Genomic DNA, 18,983 nt, shown 5'->3' on the forward strand with positions numbered 1-18,983 from the left:
GCGGCGACGAGAGGGAGCTGGCGCCTGGAGAGCGGCTGGGAGCCGGGGCCGAGTCCGCGCGAGGCGGGTGGGGAAGAGCCTGAGGGGCCGCGGTTATCTGCGGGCGGGAGGGGGAGCCGCGAACGCCGGGGGCGGGGGCCCCGGTGCGCGGCCCCGCGGCGGCCTTTGGCAGCCGGCCCCGGGCAGAGGGCGGCCCCGGGCACCGCACGGGCTCGCAGCTACGGGCGATCGCTTCTAGCCGGAAAGCGACAGCCTCTCTCTATTAGGGCAGACCCGGGGCGGCCGGCGCTGCGATCGCCCAGGCCGGGGCGGGGAGCCAGGCTGTGGCACTGTCAGCGGGTCGGCGGGGGACGGCAGCCGATCGCCTGCTCGGGCTCGGGTCGTACACTCCCGCCTCAGGCTGGTGTATACAGCGCACATCCTGCTCCCCCACCGCTGCTGGGACCCAGCTAACAGCGCACATCCTCTGCTCCTCAACGCCTAGGAAGGGTCGCTGGTGCCGCTGGGCTCACAGGCTGTCTTTTTGAAGCCTACTGCCTTTTAAAAACCTCTAGTCTAAAGGTTGGTTCCATCTCTTTGATGTTCAAAGGACACGGGTATGTTGTCACTTGGAGAGTAACTATTACAGGTTACACGGACCTGTGGGCCCATCTTAGTATACAAAACGGTGACAGGGCACGGGCTGGAAGGGGTGGGACACAGTCAGCGCCATTGCGGACAGCCCCCAGCACTGCTTTCGGCAAGGCCAGTTTCTGCTTTTCCAGAAGATGCCCTTGTACAACGTGGGGGCAGCATGGGCTCATCCCAGAGGCAGCACCATTGATGGGCAAGACAGTTCAGAGGGCTGTTCTGATACATTCGTTTGCTGAGTGCCTGCGCGTGTTTTGTGATAGTTTAGCCACAAATGTTGCTAACTGACTAGAGCTTCCAGACTTGAAAGGAAATGTAGCTTTTTGTAACGTAGAACAAGGATTAGAGGAAAACAACGGGTTTATTGCTACTGAAAAGGATGGGAATGTAGGAAATATACAGAGAAGTGTTAATAAAATGTTTAAAGACCAAGACCCTAATTGCAAAAAGGAATAATAGTCAGGAATAGTATTCAGCTATATCACTTGAATCCATCAGCAAATAAACAATAACATGAATTTTTTATCTATATAGGAGCTGAATGCAGATTGCTGTGGGTATACAGAATAACTCCCTTAAAGTAATAAAACTTGAATGTGCTGACCTTTAAGTAACTAAAATCTTAACTTCAATGTTTCATTAGCATTTGTGTTAGTTCCCTTGGTTTGGCTCCTTGATAATGCTGCTCAATAAATACTCCTGGATGATCAAGTCTCCAGTGTTCCCGATCATCAAAAAGCAGATGCTGAAGCATCACCACTTTTTTGTTCCAGAGATATAGGTCTCCCTGTGCAATGTTCTTTTGGGTACAAATAGCAAATCTAGTATTAAGGTGGACTTTGCTACAGTATTTCGTCAGCAAAGAGAGTTTGGAGTTCGTCAGAGTGCAGAAACTGGTCAGATAAATTTGTTTTCTGCATGTGTCCCTGCATCAAAGAGAATAACGGTCAGAGTGCATGTAAATTACATAGATGTTCACACAGTAGCATAACACCTGCTCCTTAAAAAAACAAACAACCTCTGCTATTGTTAGGAAACTATTAAGGTTGTTTCACAGTATTCAAACTCCAAATCTATGCCCCCTAATTCAATTCCACAACTGGAAGTCTCTTCGGCACATCTCCCTTTTTTTCCATCCACCCCTCCCTCCTCCTCCACAAAGGGCATCCTTCCCACTGTGCAGGTTTCCTAAAGCACTTCTAGGCTTAATCCTGTTTCCATATGGCCTCTTCCGAAACCATGAGCACCACTCCATTCTCTTCCTCGATATCCCTGGCAGGGTCTGTCACTCCATTTGTGGTTACTCCGTCCATCCTGGGCAGCCCGCCAGCGCGAACAGCCGAGAAGGGACCCGCAGCTGGCTGTGCGGGGGCAGGTCGGGCCGGAGAGACCCCCGAGCAGCGCCCGGCCCGCCCGCCGCTCCCGCCGCTCCCGCCGCTCCCGCCGCTCCCGCCGCTCCCGCCGCTCCCGCCGCTCCCGCCGGGCCCCGCCGCGCCGCCTCTCCCGCCCGCAGGGCGGCGCCACCGCCGCGCCCCGGCCCCGCCGCCTCGCCCCGCCCCCGGGCCGCGGCCCCGCCGCCGCGCGCTCCCGAGGCCGGCGGGCGCGCGCGCCCCTCCCCCCGCCCGCCCGCGGCTTTGTTGCGGAGGCGGCGGCGGGGCCGGAGCGCGCAGGTAACGGGGCGGCGGGGCCGTGCCGGGGCCGCCCCGCGGTGCTAGGGAACTCGGACCATCCTCTGCGGCGGGGCTCGGCGGCGGCGGCGCGTCCCGCCGAGGCGGCGTTAGGTCGGGCCGCTCTGACCCGGCGCCTCCCCGCGGGCGAGCGGCCCTGCCCGGCCTCCTCCGCCCCCGGGACCGAGCCATCGCCGGGCCCTTGCGCCACTGACCGGCTGCGTGTGCCGTGGCAGCCCCTTGGCTGGGTTAGTGTTACCTCGCCATGGCCGCCGGGCGACCCGGCTTGCCCGACTTAGCGCCCGCTCCGGAGCCGGAGATGGAGGGCAGCAAGTTTGCCGTGCGGGATGCGCGGTTTGGGGTCCCAGAGGCTGCGGCTCTGCGGGAAGGGAAGGGACGGACGGGGCGGGCTGCCGCCTCCCGGGAGGGGGACAGCGCTGAGAAGGGGGCCGGGACAGCCTGAGATGGAACCTGCCCCGAACAGATTCAGGAGGTCGGTGCTGGATCTTTAGTGGCAGATGAGAGCAAACTCTGGAAGATGCTCACCACTGTAGTAATGCATTAAAAAAAAAAAAAAAAAAAAAAAGAAAAAAAAAATAAAGTTTGTGCTTTTTTTTTTTTTTTTTTAATATTTATGACTTGAAGTTGCTTAGGAAATCCCAATGAGCTGTATACCTCAGCTCCTTTTGTAATTCGTGCTAATCGGAGTTCTTGATGATGATGTGAGGGTCTATTTCTTCTGAGGAAGAAGGCTATGGTTTCTTAGTGTGAAGAGTTGGGGAGAAAAACATTCAGTAAATGTACCCAAAGGACTGTTTTACCTGAGACAGCACACTCTCCGATGTTTGTCCGTGGAAAAACTACAGCTGGGTCTAGGTGCAACTTCAGGGGGTTGAGGTGATTTGAGCTGGGTTGCTGTAAGAGTTTGTTCGGCCCAAGTTTGGGAATTCAGTGTCCTGCAGTGCCATAGTGGCTTTTAAATATTCCAGCAAGTTCTAACTCCAGTTAGAACAGTCTTAAATTGCAGTGCTTTAGCTGTGGAAGAAAAATCGGTTAACCACAGCAATGTGCTTTCTAGCGCAGAAGATCTCAGAGCTACAAATCTTGGAGGTTCCAGGATCTGTAGGATTTAAGGAAGAGCAGTGATGTGCTTGCCTTGTTCTTGTACTGTCCTTGACCATCTCTACTTGACCAGTTCTGCTCTGGGAATGTACAACTCTGGTTTAGCTTGAAGCCACTTGTTTTAGATTATTTGTTTATTTAAATATGTAGTGGCACTAGCTTATAAATCCCATGAGGTTTAACAGGGGTTAAAACGATCATGCCAGTTAAACATGCTGCTTATGTGATAGTTCTCTTTTGGTTTATTTTGCTGTTTACCCAGAATGTTGTCATTCATGATGAGGTTCTTCGGCTGTGTGAGATAGAGCTATATACACCAGTGAGGTGCCATCACTTTGATGGCTATGAGCTCTTCTACCCTGTCACTGGTAAAGGGATTAGCACTGATTTCAGGATCTTGAAAGTGATAACCTTGTCCTGCCTGTCCAGCTAAGAAGTTACTGCAGTTCTGGTTGCAGTAGGAAAAGTGAAGAGAGAGACTGGGACATAAAATTATGTATAGGATTTAAGAAGGTAGGGACAGTTGCTGCTATTAGTTTCTGTAGGTATTTCAGGTTTTCTTGCAATGATACGGCAAGTTCCTTACAGAATGATACATTACAGTCCCCATTTGTAATGGGGACTACTGCCCAATAGTAGTGGGTAACAAATTAAATTTTAAAAATCTCTTTCCCCAGTTTTCACATTATAACTAATTATATTTCTTGCCTTTTTGCTTGTTTGCTTGCTTTGTTTCTGGATTTACCTTATTTCCGTTTTAGTTATTAGTTTGCCTCTTTGCGATAAGGAAATGCTGCTTTTCTTTACATTCTGTTAATCTATCTCCCTGCTTGTTAGAAGTCATTCTAGATGCTGCTGAATTAGGAATGCATTATAATGGTGTTAAACTCATTCCCTGACCAGTAAGAAGCAAAACAAGGTTTTGTTTCAGGCTTAGTATTTCTCTTGAAGTAAGACAAATCCAACATATTCATTGTATTACTGGCAGAAATAGTATGGTGCTGATGCAACATGACCCACATGTTGCTTTTTACAGTTTGTGGGGCTTTTAGTTTCAGAGAGTGCCTAGGTTAGTAAAAAAATAAGGGAGTTTTTGGATCTTGCTAGAATGCATTAGGGGAGAAGAGAAAATACATGTTTGATAGTTCTCTGGGGAAAGAATCAACAAATTATTCATTAGAATTTAAAGCAAGAAGATACACGTGAGCTGAGGGTGAAGGGGAAGAGCATCCTGCTTATAGTTCACAGATTTGTGTAAAATTAGTTGCAAACTTGAGAGATATCCTAATGGATCTTTATGCTACCTGCTTTTTAGTCTGCCAGAATATAGGGCAGAACAGATGCTGCATGTTGATGGCAGTGAAATGCCATAGTGCAATAGTTTTAAGCTATGAATTTCTCCTGTGGGAGGGACCCCATGCTGAAGCACAGGAAAACTGTGAGGAATCCTCTCCCCTTGGAGGAAGGAGCAGCAGAGACAATGTGTGATGGACTGACTGGAAACCCTGTTTCTGTCCCTCTGCTCTGCGATGGGGAGGAGGTAGAGAAAACTGGGAGTAAAGTTAAGCCCAAGAAGTAGGAGGAGGGAGTTTAAAGTTTAGAATTTCCCTGCATCAAATCTGTTTTGCCCATAATGGTAACTGGTGACTGAGCTTTTTGTTATATTTTTCTTTTCCCTGTACAGCTGAGGAGAGAGTGATAGAGCAGCTTTTGGTGGGCACATGGATTCCAGTCAGAGTCAGCCCACTGCAACACGAGACATTGCTGGGATTGATCTTTGGTTTTCATAGCATTAATAAATCAGATAATATTTTTTAAATGTTCACATGTACGTTACAGTTCTCTAAAATAAAATTTCTTGAAACTTTTTTGACATGAAACAGGCACTAAGTACAAGTAACAGACAAGATTTTAAATTGAATGCCAGTGGATTCCTATCATAATGTAGTATGGGTTGCTTAAAGGTTTACTCTATTTTATTGAACATCTAAACATGAAAACAGCTTATTGTATTTACTGTGCACTGTTACACTTGGCTGAGTCTTTCCAAAGGTGTTGTAATATTTATTTCCTGCTTTTCAGAGAAATTAAAACTCAGTGGTTTAGTTAATTATTCTGAAAGCATTTTTTATTTTGAAACTTAGAGTTGTGGTACCCGTGGCCTAAGATGAACTTCATTTTGGCCACCAGAGTGGCTTATTTTCTTCCCTTTTTTGTTTGTTAATTTTTGTTATGTTTACCTATGCTTTTCTCTAGTAGGCATGTAGAAGGAGTTTATTGGGTCAGGTGGGTGATGGGAGGCTGTTTGTACCTGTGTTGTGACTTTTAGGAATGCTCCTGTGGGTTCTAGAATAGGGAAGGGGTTGAAGGGCTGAGTAGGGTCCATGAGTGACTTACAGGCTGCTTGCCATTATAGTTGCTGAAATATATTCTGGAAAATCACATTGAGAAAAGGCATATAATCCTTATTGTTGACTTCACGGGTAGTTAAAATTATCATCAATATGTTTGTTTTATTTTTAGCATGGACTAAATACATAAGACTGGTTCATAGTGTCTGTTATGTAACAGAAAAAAAATCAAGAGAGTGGCTGTGGTATCATTTTGTTCAGTATCTCTTGCTAGAGGAGCAAACCCGGGAGCAGATCCAACTTCCCTTTAAGTGAATGGCAAAACTCCCATTGGTCACAAAAGCACGGGATTACACCGTGGGTTTGGAAGAAATAATTGGTAATGAGTTCAGCTTCTGAAGGGCATTAATTTTTGCACCATGAGATCCGTAATAAATTGAGTTAAGGAGATCCACATAACATGCTGGTAGACAAATGTTATCCTTTCTGTCTAGTTATAATTAGTTATTAGTATTACTTTTAGAAAGTCACAACTTACTTTCCTTAAATAGTGTTCTTAACTTGAAATTTCTGTGATCTGCAGTTGGACTTGCTTTAAGATGCTGCTTCTCAATGTGTTCTTGTGATTCACATTCAAGTAAGTAAAATTTCAGGTTCTGTAGGAATTTCAGGCATTAAGTGATTAGGGGGTGGGAATGTGTTAAATTTGCTATGTAAATTTTTAGATACAAGCATGAGAAACAAAGCAGTGTTGTTCATCATGTATTTCTGTAGTGTGCCTCTTATGTGTGCACAGGCACAGGCAGTTTTTCCATTTGCTCTTATGGCAGAGTATTAGGATGTGGTTTTCCTTGTCTGAGATTTGACATAAGCACTGTGTGATCGGTTTGCTCCTTGGTACCTTTTTTGTAATGAGGAAATTGACACTGTGAAACACCCACCACAGTTTTAAGATTTATTGAAATTTTTGTAGCTTTTCTTGTAGAGCTACAGAAATGTGTTTTTGTTTTTATTTTCTTTTTTACAAATATTACTAGATGAGTGATACAGAAACTATGATAGACGTTCAGTTGCTTAGTGTAATCAAAGCAGGCCAATTAAATACTTAGAGAATGATTTTCACAGGCACTTGCTCACTTTTTTCCACCTTTTTCTTTTTTTTTTTTTTTTTGCTTCTGCTAGTTGTCATGATACCAGGAGATTGCTGACAGTAACTAGATTAAAATGAAATAAAAATTAGTCTTGAAGTAGTTAAATATCTCCATTCCATGATCTATATCTGAAGAAAAACAAACAGTATTTAATGCGTCTGTGTTCCTGGATCTGTTTGTAATGGTATTTATTTTTATTAAACCACAGGAATCTTGAAGTTTAACTTTTCCCTTTACACCTGACTGTATGATGAAAAAGGATGTAGTTCCATACCTATATCCTTCTCAAGTGTAGCCTGTATTGATGTCATTGTTCCTTAAAGAGATATCAGCAAACCCGTAGTTCTGCTCAGTTTTATTTTAAAGTGCATTTTGATTAAAATTTAAATTTAGCAAGTGGAAAAGCCACTTTCACTTTAAAATTTGCTTTCCCTTCAAGTTAAAATTTAAAACAAAGAAAAAAGACAGCATTCTGTTCTCATTTTGTGGTGCTATGTAAAGTTCATTGCAGGAGATTTTCTTTTCCATTAGTCTCTTCAATTGTCATTTATGGGGAACAAGCTACGTTGGCAAAGCTGAGCCACAGGAGGAGCTGTGTGAATTCCCTGATGCCCTTGTTCACCAATTCTCTTTGTCTTATAGCATAATATATAGAGCCTCACTTAGACTGCTCTGTGCTCCATTCCTGCCTTCTTGCTGTGACCACCTGTTGGTTGTTTTCAGGTGTTCCTGATTAAATTAGTCCCAACTTTTCCTGTGTTTGGGTACTGTGTAAGGGATGTGGGTATTTCAAGGATTCCCTTACCCTGCTCAGCTGCCTTCAACGTGTTGTTGAGTGTGAGGCAGGATGTTTTAAAGAAAAGAAGTGGGGTGGAGTGGTGGAACTCACTGTCCATTTCCTGCATTGTCTCTTTGCTTGCACCAGGTTCTAAATTAGCTGCTGATCTTGCTAGACATGCCTTGGAGACCAGATTGGCTGGCTGCTCAGCCAGCTCTTGGCCTTTGGCAAGCTCAGGCACCTGCTGAAGTGCTGCACAGAAGGCATAGCTCTGCCTCTCCTTCTTTCTGCTATTCTGCAGCCAGAGCTCATTAACCTTGACTGATGGGCACAAAGAGTCCTGGGGAGGGAAGGAGACTGCTCTTTTACACTCCCAGACATGAATTGAAGGCATGGTGGGGTTTTTAAGGCCAGGTTTAAATGGCTCAATTTCAGAAATGCTGTGTGTGACAGCGGTAGTCAAATTAATCTTTAAAGTTAGGCATAATATAGCTTCAGCTCCCACTGTGCAGAAGTATCCTTGAATAGGGACAGCAGTCGCCTTCTCAAACTTTGTTTTTGCACGTTTGAGGAGTTCCCTTTTTTAATGAAAAGGACCACCTCTAATACCTTAAATTGTGATACAGTTTTGAGTAGTTTTTGAGAGTTACCTGTGTTTGCTTATTTGCTTGCATTAAGAAGAAAAAATAAAGCCTCACATCTGGATTGGGAGTGTGTAGTCATATGCTGCATCTTGTAGAAAAATGGTGCTTCTTTATAACAGTTTTTGAGACATATTTTACAAATATTAAAGGATAACAAAAGATTTCACACATGTACAACAGTTTCAGCCTAGCATGGGAGTGAATGTAGTTTGTTGATTGTTTTCTTCTGAAACAGTATTGTTTTCTGAGTAGTCTCACATTATGTCTTCTGAATATCTCATTAGCAAACAGCGATGTGAAGTAGCTGTTGAGATTTTGATTCATTTCCCCCCCCCCCCCCCAGCTCCTGCCGTAGGTGTGCAGGGTCGCACGCCGGTAGATGGAGCCCTGTGCCAGCAGCCGGCTTTGAGCAGGCTGGTGAGCGAACCTGCCGCCTCTGCCCTGAGCGCCAGGCGGGAGCGCCTTCTGGCGCATGGGTCTGTGATATGTTTTATTCATTGAAATGGATATGGGTTTAAAATTAAATGTCTACCGTTAGCTGTGCAAGTCAAGGCAGTGACTGTGTGCTCAGATGCTTGGGGACAGCTTTGTGGCGTTCATGACGGGCAGGCGATCGGGTGAAATGCCCTGATCTGTTCCAGAGTGCTGCAAGGATGAGAGTACATGTTGCTTGCCACGTTTTTCTGTTAACTTCTGAGCCAACTGCATGTCCTTAGGCAAATCTTTGTTGAAACCATCAAAAACAGGACCTATGAGAAGCTCTTAAGAAACTTACAAAGCAGATTAAAACAGGAGTTTTGGGACTTAGTTTTGTAATTTTGTTATTCATATATGCTAACTGCTGGTTTTTTTAAAACATATTTTTGAGTATAGAAAATTGTTGAATAGAGCAGTTGAGAAATTCAAAATCAGCAGTAGCTAATCTTGCATATTGCCTCTTTTGCACTCTGTGTGTCCACACCCACAGCCCAGAGCTGTGTTACATGGCTCAACTACACGATACCGTGGACTGGGTTTGTTGGTATTTCTGTCGGCCACTTGTAGAACTGTGAAAAATGTCCAAGCTTTTTGTAACTTTATTTAGAAATCGATTTACCTGATGCAGTCTTGTATATAGCCAAGTTAATCTAGTGTTAGAACAGTTCTTAAACAGCAAGATGCTAATTCTGAAAGTTTGAAATGTAGTTCTTAATTTTAAAGGGAGAGAGGAGGAAATTTTTTGAGGGATAATAATAACATAAATTGTTCTTGTGGGGGTTTTTACTGAATTTGTTCCAGTAAGTCTACACTTGAAATATCTGAGAGATTAGTAGTATTCTGTGATTGTTACAGGTATGCCATTTCTATAACATATGCCCTGCATTTTTTATTTGAAATTCCAAGTGTCTTAATGTTTACATTTCAAAACAATGGGGAGGGTGTGGGTCCCTGGTGTTTTTTCTCTGACTAATATTTCTGCACAGTAACACTCCTGTACTGTACCTTAAATCTCAAAAGAAAAATTAAGTCATTCTTAAAGCCTGAAGATTTGTCTGATTATTATATGAATACTGGGCTAAGTTGCAATCTGAAATAATCTTTGGAAATGTGTTTCTACCTGCTGTCCATTATGTGTGTTAAACTGGAATTCAGATGTTAGGGAATGGACATAGAAGTGAGATTGTGAAAGGATTTTTCAAAAATAAATTGTTCAGTTAGAATTCTGCTGGAATTGTATAATTTTGTTTGCTTTATTTGTTTTAATGTTTAGTAGTTGCTTTTGCTTATGATTTGCAAAAATGAAGTTACAGATTTTCTTCCACATGGCACATAGTTGGATGAGGCTTTGAGCAACCTGATCTAGTGGTAGGTTTCCCTAGCCATGGCAGGGGGTTGGAACAGGTGATCTTCAAGATCCCTTCCAATCCACACTATGCTACGTTCGTGGTAGCAAAGTATTACAGCACTCCTGTCATTCAAACCCAATTATTTGTTGCAGTTCGGAGAGGAAGCTTTACACAGTATTGCAATTTGTTATTGATTCAGTGCATTTTTTAACAAATCAGACACAAATCACAGCTATAAACATCTTTGTGCTTTGATGGGAAAAAATAAATAGTCATGTGTGGGGTTGACCCCAGCCAACAGCTAAACACCAGCACAGCTGCTCACTTGCTGCTCTCCCCAGCAGGCTGAGGAGGAAAATAAGGAGAGTGGAAGAAAATTCATGTTTCAAGACAGTGACAGTTTAATAAGCAAAGGAAAAAGAAGAAAGAACAAACCAACCAACCAAAACTAAAACCAACAAAAGTTTGTGCAAATGGAGTCACTTGCCACTTCTCACCTGCAGCACACTCTGGTCCAGCCAGTCTCAGAGAGCTGTTGCTTTGGAGGAAAAGCTGCATACCCCCTTTCTTTGCTTTGCCCAGTTTCCATTGCTAAGCGTGACATTATATGGTGTGGAATATCTTTTTGGCTGGTTTGGGTCAGCTCTGCCCCCTCACAACTTCTTGCCCGTGCCCAAGCTACTCTCTGGAGGCACAGAGTTGGTGGGAAGCAAAAGCCTTGATGCTGTGGAAGCAGTGTAGGCAATATTCAGATTACTGGTATCTTATCAGCACTGTGTTAGCCATAACCCCAAAACACCAAAATACCATGTATGCTGTTACAAAGGAAGTTAATGACATCCAAACCAGAGTCAGTACAAGTAGAAACATATCTTTTCAATAGTAAAACTACTCTTTTCTAAAATGTGTTATGAAAAGCAAATTTGTAGCAGCATTGATGATAGACAGATGGATATGCAGCTTAAATTTGTAAGGGAGGAATTTCTAAATTTATATAGATACAATTTACTTAAGCAAGTCTCAATTTTTAAAATTCTAGTAATAATTTAGAAGAAATTTTACTTCTATGCAGCAGTGACTTCTCACATATGAATGAAGTTGCAACATATGTATTTGGCATTAGTGATGTCTTAAGCCACCATTATTTTGTTCAAGAATGATCATGCCCTTTTGTTTTGAGCCATCATGTTTTTGTATTCTTTGACTTTTGATTTAGTTAGTACCAGAGGCAGTGATATTAGCACAAATAGGAAGCTGTAGCAGAATATAAGTATTTTACTTGAGTGTTTATGAAAATAAGCTACCTCTGCCTCTCAAGGGCATGATTACAAAGTTTAGCTCATGTTCTTGTTAAAAGGATGTTTTCTTTGCAGAGGAGGGAGTTTTTTTCAGAAGTTTGACAGTAAAGCTTTCAGTGAAATACAGGGTAGAGCTGAAAAGACAAAATGTTTGGAAAATTACATTCCAATGAATGTTTGCCCTTAGAAGCAAAAGAAGAGCTTAATAATCTCATATGATGCATAAAATGAGTGGTAAAATCAACAGAGTAGATATAGTGGTCATTGAAAGGTGAGGGGAATAAGACAAGCCTTCATTAAACTTGGCCTTTAAATGTTTTTAAAAAACAAAATACAGAAACACCAAGTCTTGCACCTGCCAGTGCGTGGAGAGCATCATGAAAAGATGACTGATAACCAATGTTTTTCTGTGCTTGATGCATCAGTTGAATTTGGCAGTTGCTCTGAAGAAAGTGGAGACCACCTCTGTGTGTTCAGCATTCCTTATGTATCAGCACCTGAGTCCTTTGAGACTTTGTATACTGCCTGAAGCATTCAGCAGGGAAGTACAGCACATGTTGAATAGCAAAGGCTGTAGTGAGGACTGATGTTTTGACCCAGGGAAGATGATAGAAATGTAGAGCTAGCAATTGTGAAAAGCTTTGGGAGGAATCAGAGCTTCTAGGCTCTGGTTCTCTATCAATCCAAAGGATCACAGGTGGTAACTGAAACAGATTAATTTGTAATTCTGATATAAGCATAATGCATTTTTCTGCTGACTGTATAGAGTCATAGACCTCAAAGACCTACTGATAGTTGCCTCTAGCATGACATTTTATCCCTGTCACAGTGGTTTTTGTTAACAGGTTACATTATATGGGGAAGGAGATTATGGTAAATGAGACGTGTAAAGGACTCCTGCCAAACACAGAACAAAACATTAGCTTGTGCAGAGGCTTATGATCCTCTGTATTGATGTAAAACAGCTGTTTGGAAAACATCTCTTGGTCTTCTGAGGTCTGAGTGGTTTCTGTGTGCAAATGGGGGACAAAGGGAGATGTAGCTGCAGTCTTATAAGCAAAACTGTTTTGACTGAGGTCCTGAACTTTTTTTATGACCTAAATTTGTATCTTGGCAGCAGGAGTGGTCAAAGCTTTAATATTCTGAGTTTAGCTATTTATTTGTTCATTTACAAGCTCATAAGCTGTAATAGCAAAGCATCTTTCAAAATCTTTATTCTGTCAGTAAAATACATGTGGTATTATACTTGCAATCTGGCTCATGCCTAGAAACAGTTTTTCTGCTGGGCCAATTACCAGTATTTGTGGTGCTCTGGTATAGCAGTAAAGAGAACTAGCAAGGTAGATCAGTCTAAAACTTGCATTTATGAGCTAAACAATATGGACTATTCATTCTTAGAAATGTGTTATATGAAATTATAATTGAAAACCAATTACTCAACCAAGAGGGGAATTCACCTGCTAGCTAATGTATTTTAAATTATATACACTTCTGACACAGCCTTTTCTGAAGGTTGAATGATAATGGGGGTGGTTTCATTCTTATTCCCCTTTGCAGGTGGATTGTATTCCCCTTTGAAGCTGAGGAGTTGTGCTGGGTTCCCTGCTCAGCTTTGCAAATACATTGTTCAAAACATCAATTCAAACTGATATTACTGTGCTTTATCCACCAGTGAGCAGTTTTGCCCATTCCCTGTATCTAAGGTACAGATTCCAGATGGATGGCACGAAATCCTTTTTTCCATATTTTGTGTTTGTAGGACAGATTTGAGTCATTATCTCTAGGATAAGGAGATGGTAAAACACCTTAGTCATTCCTACAGGGACTATTTATGTAGAGGAAGGATATTCTTCAGCCTAGATCTTGCCAAAGTTTTTTTTTTGCTTATAAGGTTTTTAAAATAGCATCAATTACATTCCAAGGAATTTTATGTGGTTTTACATTGTTTATATGTGTGTCTCTCTATATCATTAAATTAATGGTTTAAAATTTTTTAGGATTTTAGGCCAAACTAAAACTAAAACTGGTTGTTTGGTTTTTTTAATATATCACTAACTACATGTTATAATACCATTTGACTGTAGGTTTTTTGATATTTTTTTCTTGATTTTCAAACGCTATTAAGCTGTACCTATTTTTGTATGAAATCCACTTTGATAATGGATAAACAATTTGATATTTCTACATGTGAAATTCTGTGTACAAATAGTGTTTAGATAAGCTGCTTTAATCTGTTATTGTGCATATTTTATCATTTTATAGTTAATTCAGGAATTTAGAATATTTTTTTTATTGTATACATTTGTGACTGGTTGTAAAATAATCACAGAAGCACATTATCAGCATGAATTAATTATGCAAGTAAACCAAATGGCTATTTCATTATTTTACTGAAATGCCAAGAGTTTGAAGAGATCTTTTGTCTTAACAGATTAGCCAGAATTCATTGGGAAAAGTCTTAGTATGTTTAAGGTAATGGGAAAAATCTTGCTTTCAGTACATCCTACAGAGATCCTGTTTAAAACAGATGACAGTCTGTCACGTTCAGTAGCACATCAGTCATCAGATTTATTCTAATTCCTTAAGCTGAACATTTCATTCAAGCTTGTAGATTGTCTTGTCAAGCTACCAAAAGCCTCATAGCTTTTCTGTCAAGCATAGAGTTGCACCAGCAGTTCACAAATAAATGCTAAGCTGCAAAAATACTGTTTATTTTCTTTAACCTTTTATTCAGTTAACTACACTGTTCTTTCGTGTTATTTTCTCCACATGTGTTTATCACAAGGTATTCGAGGGACTGCCTCCTAAACATGCCTCATCCTGACCGCAGCCACTTCAGACCAAGGACCACTCATTTTGGGGCAGGTTGTTTTTACTTGTAGCAGTCTAGACCACCGTGGTTATCACATTCCTCCTGTAATCACAAAGGCCCAGTGAGCAGCTTCCTTTGCTGCAGACGTGAAGGAATCCCAGTGCTGTGGTGGGGCCACTCTGGCTTTGTGCAGAGTGGCCGTGGACTTCTTGCCCTGCTTGGAAAGGGACACTTCTGCTATCAGCCCATATAGTCATGACATTCTTTGTATTTACTGATTGCAATCCTTCTAAGATATTCTCTCAGGCTGTATTGTGTATGTTTGTGGTTTTTTTTTTTCTTTTTCATTTCCTGTCTGACCATCTCTAATTCTGAGCTTTTTGATTTAAATGAAGTTGTCTGTGTAAACTGTAGCACTTGCTTATGAAGTCTACTTAAACCTTACGTGGTGGTGAGAGCTTGACTTGAGACATACTTTCTTGAAGACAGCATGTGTATATCTGAGGTAGTGAAACATTGAGGATGGTTAGTTGAAGTTAATTCATTGAATTAAGAAAAGAAAGTAAACTATTAGATTGGTGAATATGTATAAATTACATTTAAGGCCAAAAAATTACTTGTAAAGTACTGAAAGCCTCATGTCCAGATAAGACTAATCTCTATATTAAATTGTTAATGCTATGGAATTCAATATGAAGTTGTGACTGCCCTTTAATAGAAAGATTTCCTTGGTTGTCTCTTTTAGCTATTAAAAATTATATCTAAGCTGTCTGTTAATGATTTTCCAGAATCATCAATTTCAGAACCCTAGTTTTTACTTCTAATTCTTCACTGTAACTTGTAATTTCTTCTAATACATGTTTTTTCCTGTCATTTATATGCAGTGCTAAATTTTCTCTCTTAATCTGGTGTTTTTCTTTGTTATAAAGCCCTGCTCTTTTTAATTTTTCTTGGTCTGTTAAATGGCCAGTGTGTTCTTTTAGCAGGCTTATTCCTTGAATGGATATTCTGAAAGACACATTGTACATGTCTAGAAAGGAACTGTGGGGTTGAAGCCCTAGATAAAACTAAAGCCTGAGTATATAAAAAAAAGATTGTTAAAATGTCAAGATAATGAAAAGGCAGAAAATAAATTATACCTATTATTAATTTTGAATTGTATTCAAACATAGAAATATGTATCATAGACAAAAGCTGATTACAGAGAGATAAAATTCAATTTTACACTAGGATAATTGTTTTATGTATTTTACATTTATTTATAAGATCAGATAAAGGCCTGGAATTCTCTATATAAATCACAGTATGGTCCTGATGAATGCCAAGGTCAGTAAAAGGAAACCCCTTCACTTGCAAAACACATTGCTACTGCAGAAAATGCAAAGTGAATAAAATGAAACTGATAGGCACCATCTTTCCTACTACACATTCGTTACTTGCATTACAATGTTAGATCTTAGAGTAGTTTTGGGTGTTCAAAGGAGTGAATAGGTACCAATGCTCTCAGCATCCTCCCATATATTATCTGTAGCCAAATTCACATACCTTTGCTAAGCAGAGATTATTGCAAAACTTACTTGAGGATTGTGAGTGAGGCTGGATCTGTTGTCACTGTAACACTGTGAAATTAGATTGGCCTTGTTCAAAGGGTCTTGCACGTGCTGGAGATGTAGTGGATCCAAATGTCACATAGATGGCAGAGCCCATGATTTAAGAGTACATTTCTGTAATAAATTACTTCCTATCAGGAAGTCTTATTTTTTCCAGAATCAAATCTCTGGTATGTCTTCAAGAGAAGGAAATTTAACTATTTTTCAGACTGGAAAGGACAATAAAATGGATTCTAGGTTCTCACAAAAGTGACTCTGGGTACCTCAGCTGGATCAGCTTGAACTGAAGAAGAGGACACCCTCTCAGTAACTGGATTTCAAGTGAGAATTTGGAATATGTGAACTGAAATGGCTGCCATTCACCTTACCACACACATTTAATAAATAAGTTGTAGTGTTCAGTGATGAGTTTTCCATGTGTAGTGTATTGGAGCTTTTGAGTCCTAGGACAATAAAAAACAGAGTCCTTGACATCGCATCCACTTCACAAAAAAATGTTACTAGACCTGACGAGTATTTCATCAAGCTGGGCATTTTTCACAAGCAGTAACTTCCAAAACATGACTTTATCAACTGACTGACTTAGAGCAAGGAGTTCTGCACTTGTTGCTTTTTACAAAGTCCAGCTTTTTGCGCTTCTGTCAAAGTACCAGTGTCACTGAGGTCAGGAATTTGCACTGTTACTTAGTCTGTTACACACTGTTACACAGTCAGATTACATCAGAGAGTTGTGGCAATGAGTAGTGACTCTACAACTGTAGGATGAGGAACTGGTGTCACTGAGCAGCTCTTCCAGGTAAGTGCTGGCATAACAAATGGTCTTTTGTTTTCTTCCAGAATTGTAAGTTTTTCATAACCTTGTAGCTCATTCTGCTTCAGCCAAAGAAGGGCCAGTGCTGCAGGGTCAGAATCTGATCTTTGATTTCTCAGGTAGGATTCAGGGTAAATGGTTTTGCATGCTGAGTGGTTTAACAACTATGGAGTTCTGGTATAGTGCTTGGTAAGCTTCTGCACAGGCAGCTTTTATCTGCTGGGCTGGTGATGAGATCACTGAGGTCTTCTTCCGTGTAATCAGGCTGTCTTTCCAAATGCTGAAAATTGATTAGTCTGCAGAAGTACAGATACAGAAATAGCTGTACAGAAGTACAGCTACCTGTGAGAGTAGATTCACCTTCCTTTTTTGATACAATTGGATTTCTTTCAGGATCATAGTGAGAAAATTCCTGATTCAATGCAATTATGAAAGGGCAGTAATGGATCCTGTCCACCTGTTGATTCATGTATCCTGAAATATAAAACAATGAAGCATCCATGAAGGATTCTTTTGTCATGAAGGTTATGAATTAGGGTGCCCTGGGTGTTTCCAGAGACTGTTATTGTGGCGTGTACAGTCAACTGGTTAAGGGTGTTTAAGTTAGTTTTCTGCACTACAGCAGCATAAATGGAGGGTGATCTAAATATGCCTGGGCGCAATCTTGAGCTTCTTGCTTTATGGACTCAGAATTTGATAGTAGCGAGAATAAACAGAGTTGTGGGGTGTAACACTTCGCACAATGTACTGAAGGTGACTGCTGTGCAGGTGTACAAGGTAACTCTAATTAAAACAGTTTCCCCTTGAAATGTAATTTTGTTCCTCCTCTTCACTATCCAGTGGTAGACTAATATTTGTCTCCGGAATGTTTTTCCAGGATCTGAAGTGGAATTACAGTATCTGAAGGTTACTAAATATTAGGCAAAAATTATAATTCTCTTCATAGTTTAAAAGTATCTTTCATATTTCAAAAACCCTCCTGGATGTACAATTCTTTTGGCAAACATTCACTGTCTTGCACTAGAGAGAAAACTTACTATAAATAGCATAGGCTGCTTTCATAGTGAGGTTCCCCTCCAGTTGTATCCAAATTTACCTTAAAAATTAGCAACAACCAAAAATAAAATCAAACTAGGTACTTTATTGAGAATCCCTTTAGTGTAACATATGACACTTTCTTTCCAATAATACAGGCATTCAGATCATTAGAGAGGTTGGGGAAATAAAGAATTATCTGTACATCTTCAGCTCTTAAAAATCCCACATGTAATAAAGCCAGTGATGGATTTTTTTAAACTGTAATCCTGTAGAATATAATTATGTGTGAAAGTGTCACTGTTTAGTAATGCAGGAATTATACTGTAAATAAAAGAAAAATTTTGTTCCACATGCTATAGAAATTAATTCAGATTAATGTTAAAGTCCAGTTATAAAGAAGTTCATAAAAAATATCAGATGTTATCAAAAATGTTTTGAAAAAAACCTTTAGCTCATCTGATTGAAGAAAAATGTGATCAGAGCATGACCCCAGAGCATGGGGTCTCTGGACTTCTCAAATGTCTTTAGGAACAGGATTTTTGGAAGGTGACTATTAATGGATGTCTGAGTATAGGTGTGTTTTTTCAATCTGTCCTGAAAGCACTGTGGAAAACCTTATAAATACTGAACTACCTTTTCCTTAGATTTAGTTTATATATAGTATCCTTGATAAAAAACCAAAAATAATCTTACACCTCCATAAAGTTCAGTGTGATGAGTAAATTAACTTGAATTCACTTAACTCTTTTCAGGCAGACAGCAAGTTATTGCAAAAACAGCAATCTTTTCACAACACCTCCTTTCCCAAACCTGACTGCTCAGCAGATGCACAGTCCAGGTGAAAAACTGAGGACAGTGGAATACCTTCTTTGGATAAGCAGAGATATGAACAGCTGTTACTGAGTAGGTATTGTGGCTTTGAATTCCAGAAGGAATTAAAAGAAATTGAAGTGTAAGACCACTGAAAGCAGTGTCAAAGGGTCATAACTTGTACCAGAAAAATTATGCTTTTCCTTTTTTTCTTTACATTTAATTCTGGACATGTTAAGATTTGCCTTTGACAGTGAGGAGTTACGAAAGCACAACACTAAAAAAAGCTGCTTTCATTTATAATGAGTTTCAGAAAATATTTCAGAAGACTTTCTTCATTCCTCTCAGTTGGACTGTGAAAGAGGAAGTTATTTAGGAGTTGTCTTAATATTATTAGGCATAGATGCCCCAGTAGTGCACATTCCTAACTTTGTC

General features: G+C 40.8%; 1 protein-coding gene across 1 annotated transcript in view; it reads left to right on the forward strand.

Annotated features, from left to right (window-relative positions):
* The first annotated feature begins 2,235 nt into the window (after positions 1-2,235).
* Positions 2,236-18,983, forward strand: part of MIPOL1 (mirror-image polydactyly 1) — a 176,854-nt gene continuing 160,106 nt past the window's right edge. Inside the window, exon 1 of the mRNA XM_054276183.1 lies at positions 2,236-2,300. The gene's annotated coding sequence lies outside the window, so the exon portion shown is untranslated. The remainder of the gene's footprint in view (positions 2,301-18,983) is intronic.

Source organism: Melozone crissalis, unplaced genomic scaffold (assembly GCF_028551555.1).
Source record: "Melozone crissalis strain CALT ecotype California unplaced genomic scaffold, PUWL_Pcris_2 ptg000018l_1, whole genome shotgun sequence".
NCBI lineage: Eukaryota > Metazoa > Chordata > Aves > Passeriformes > Passerellidae > Melozone > Melozone crissalis.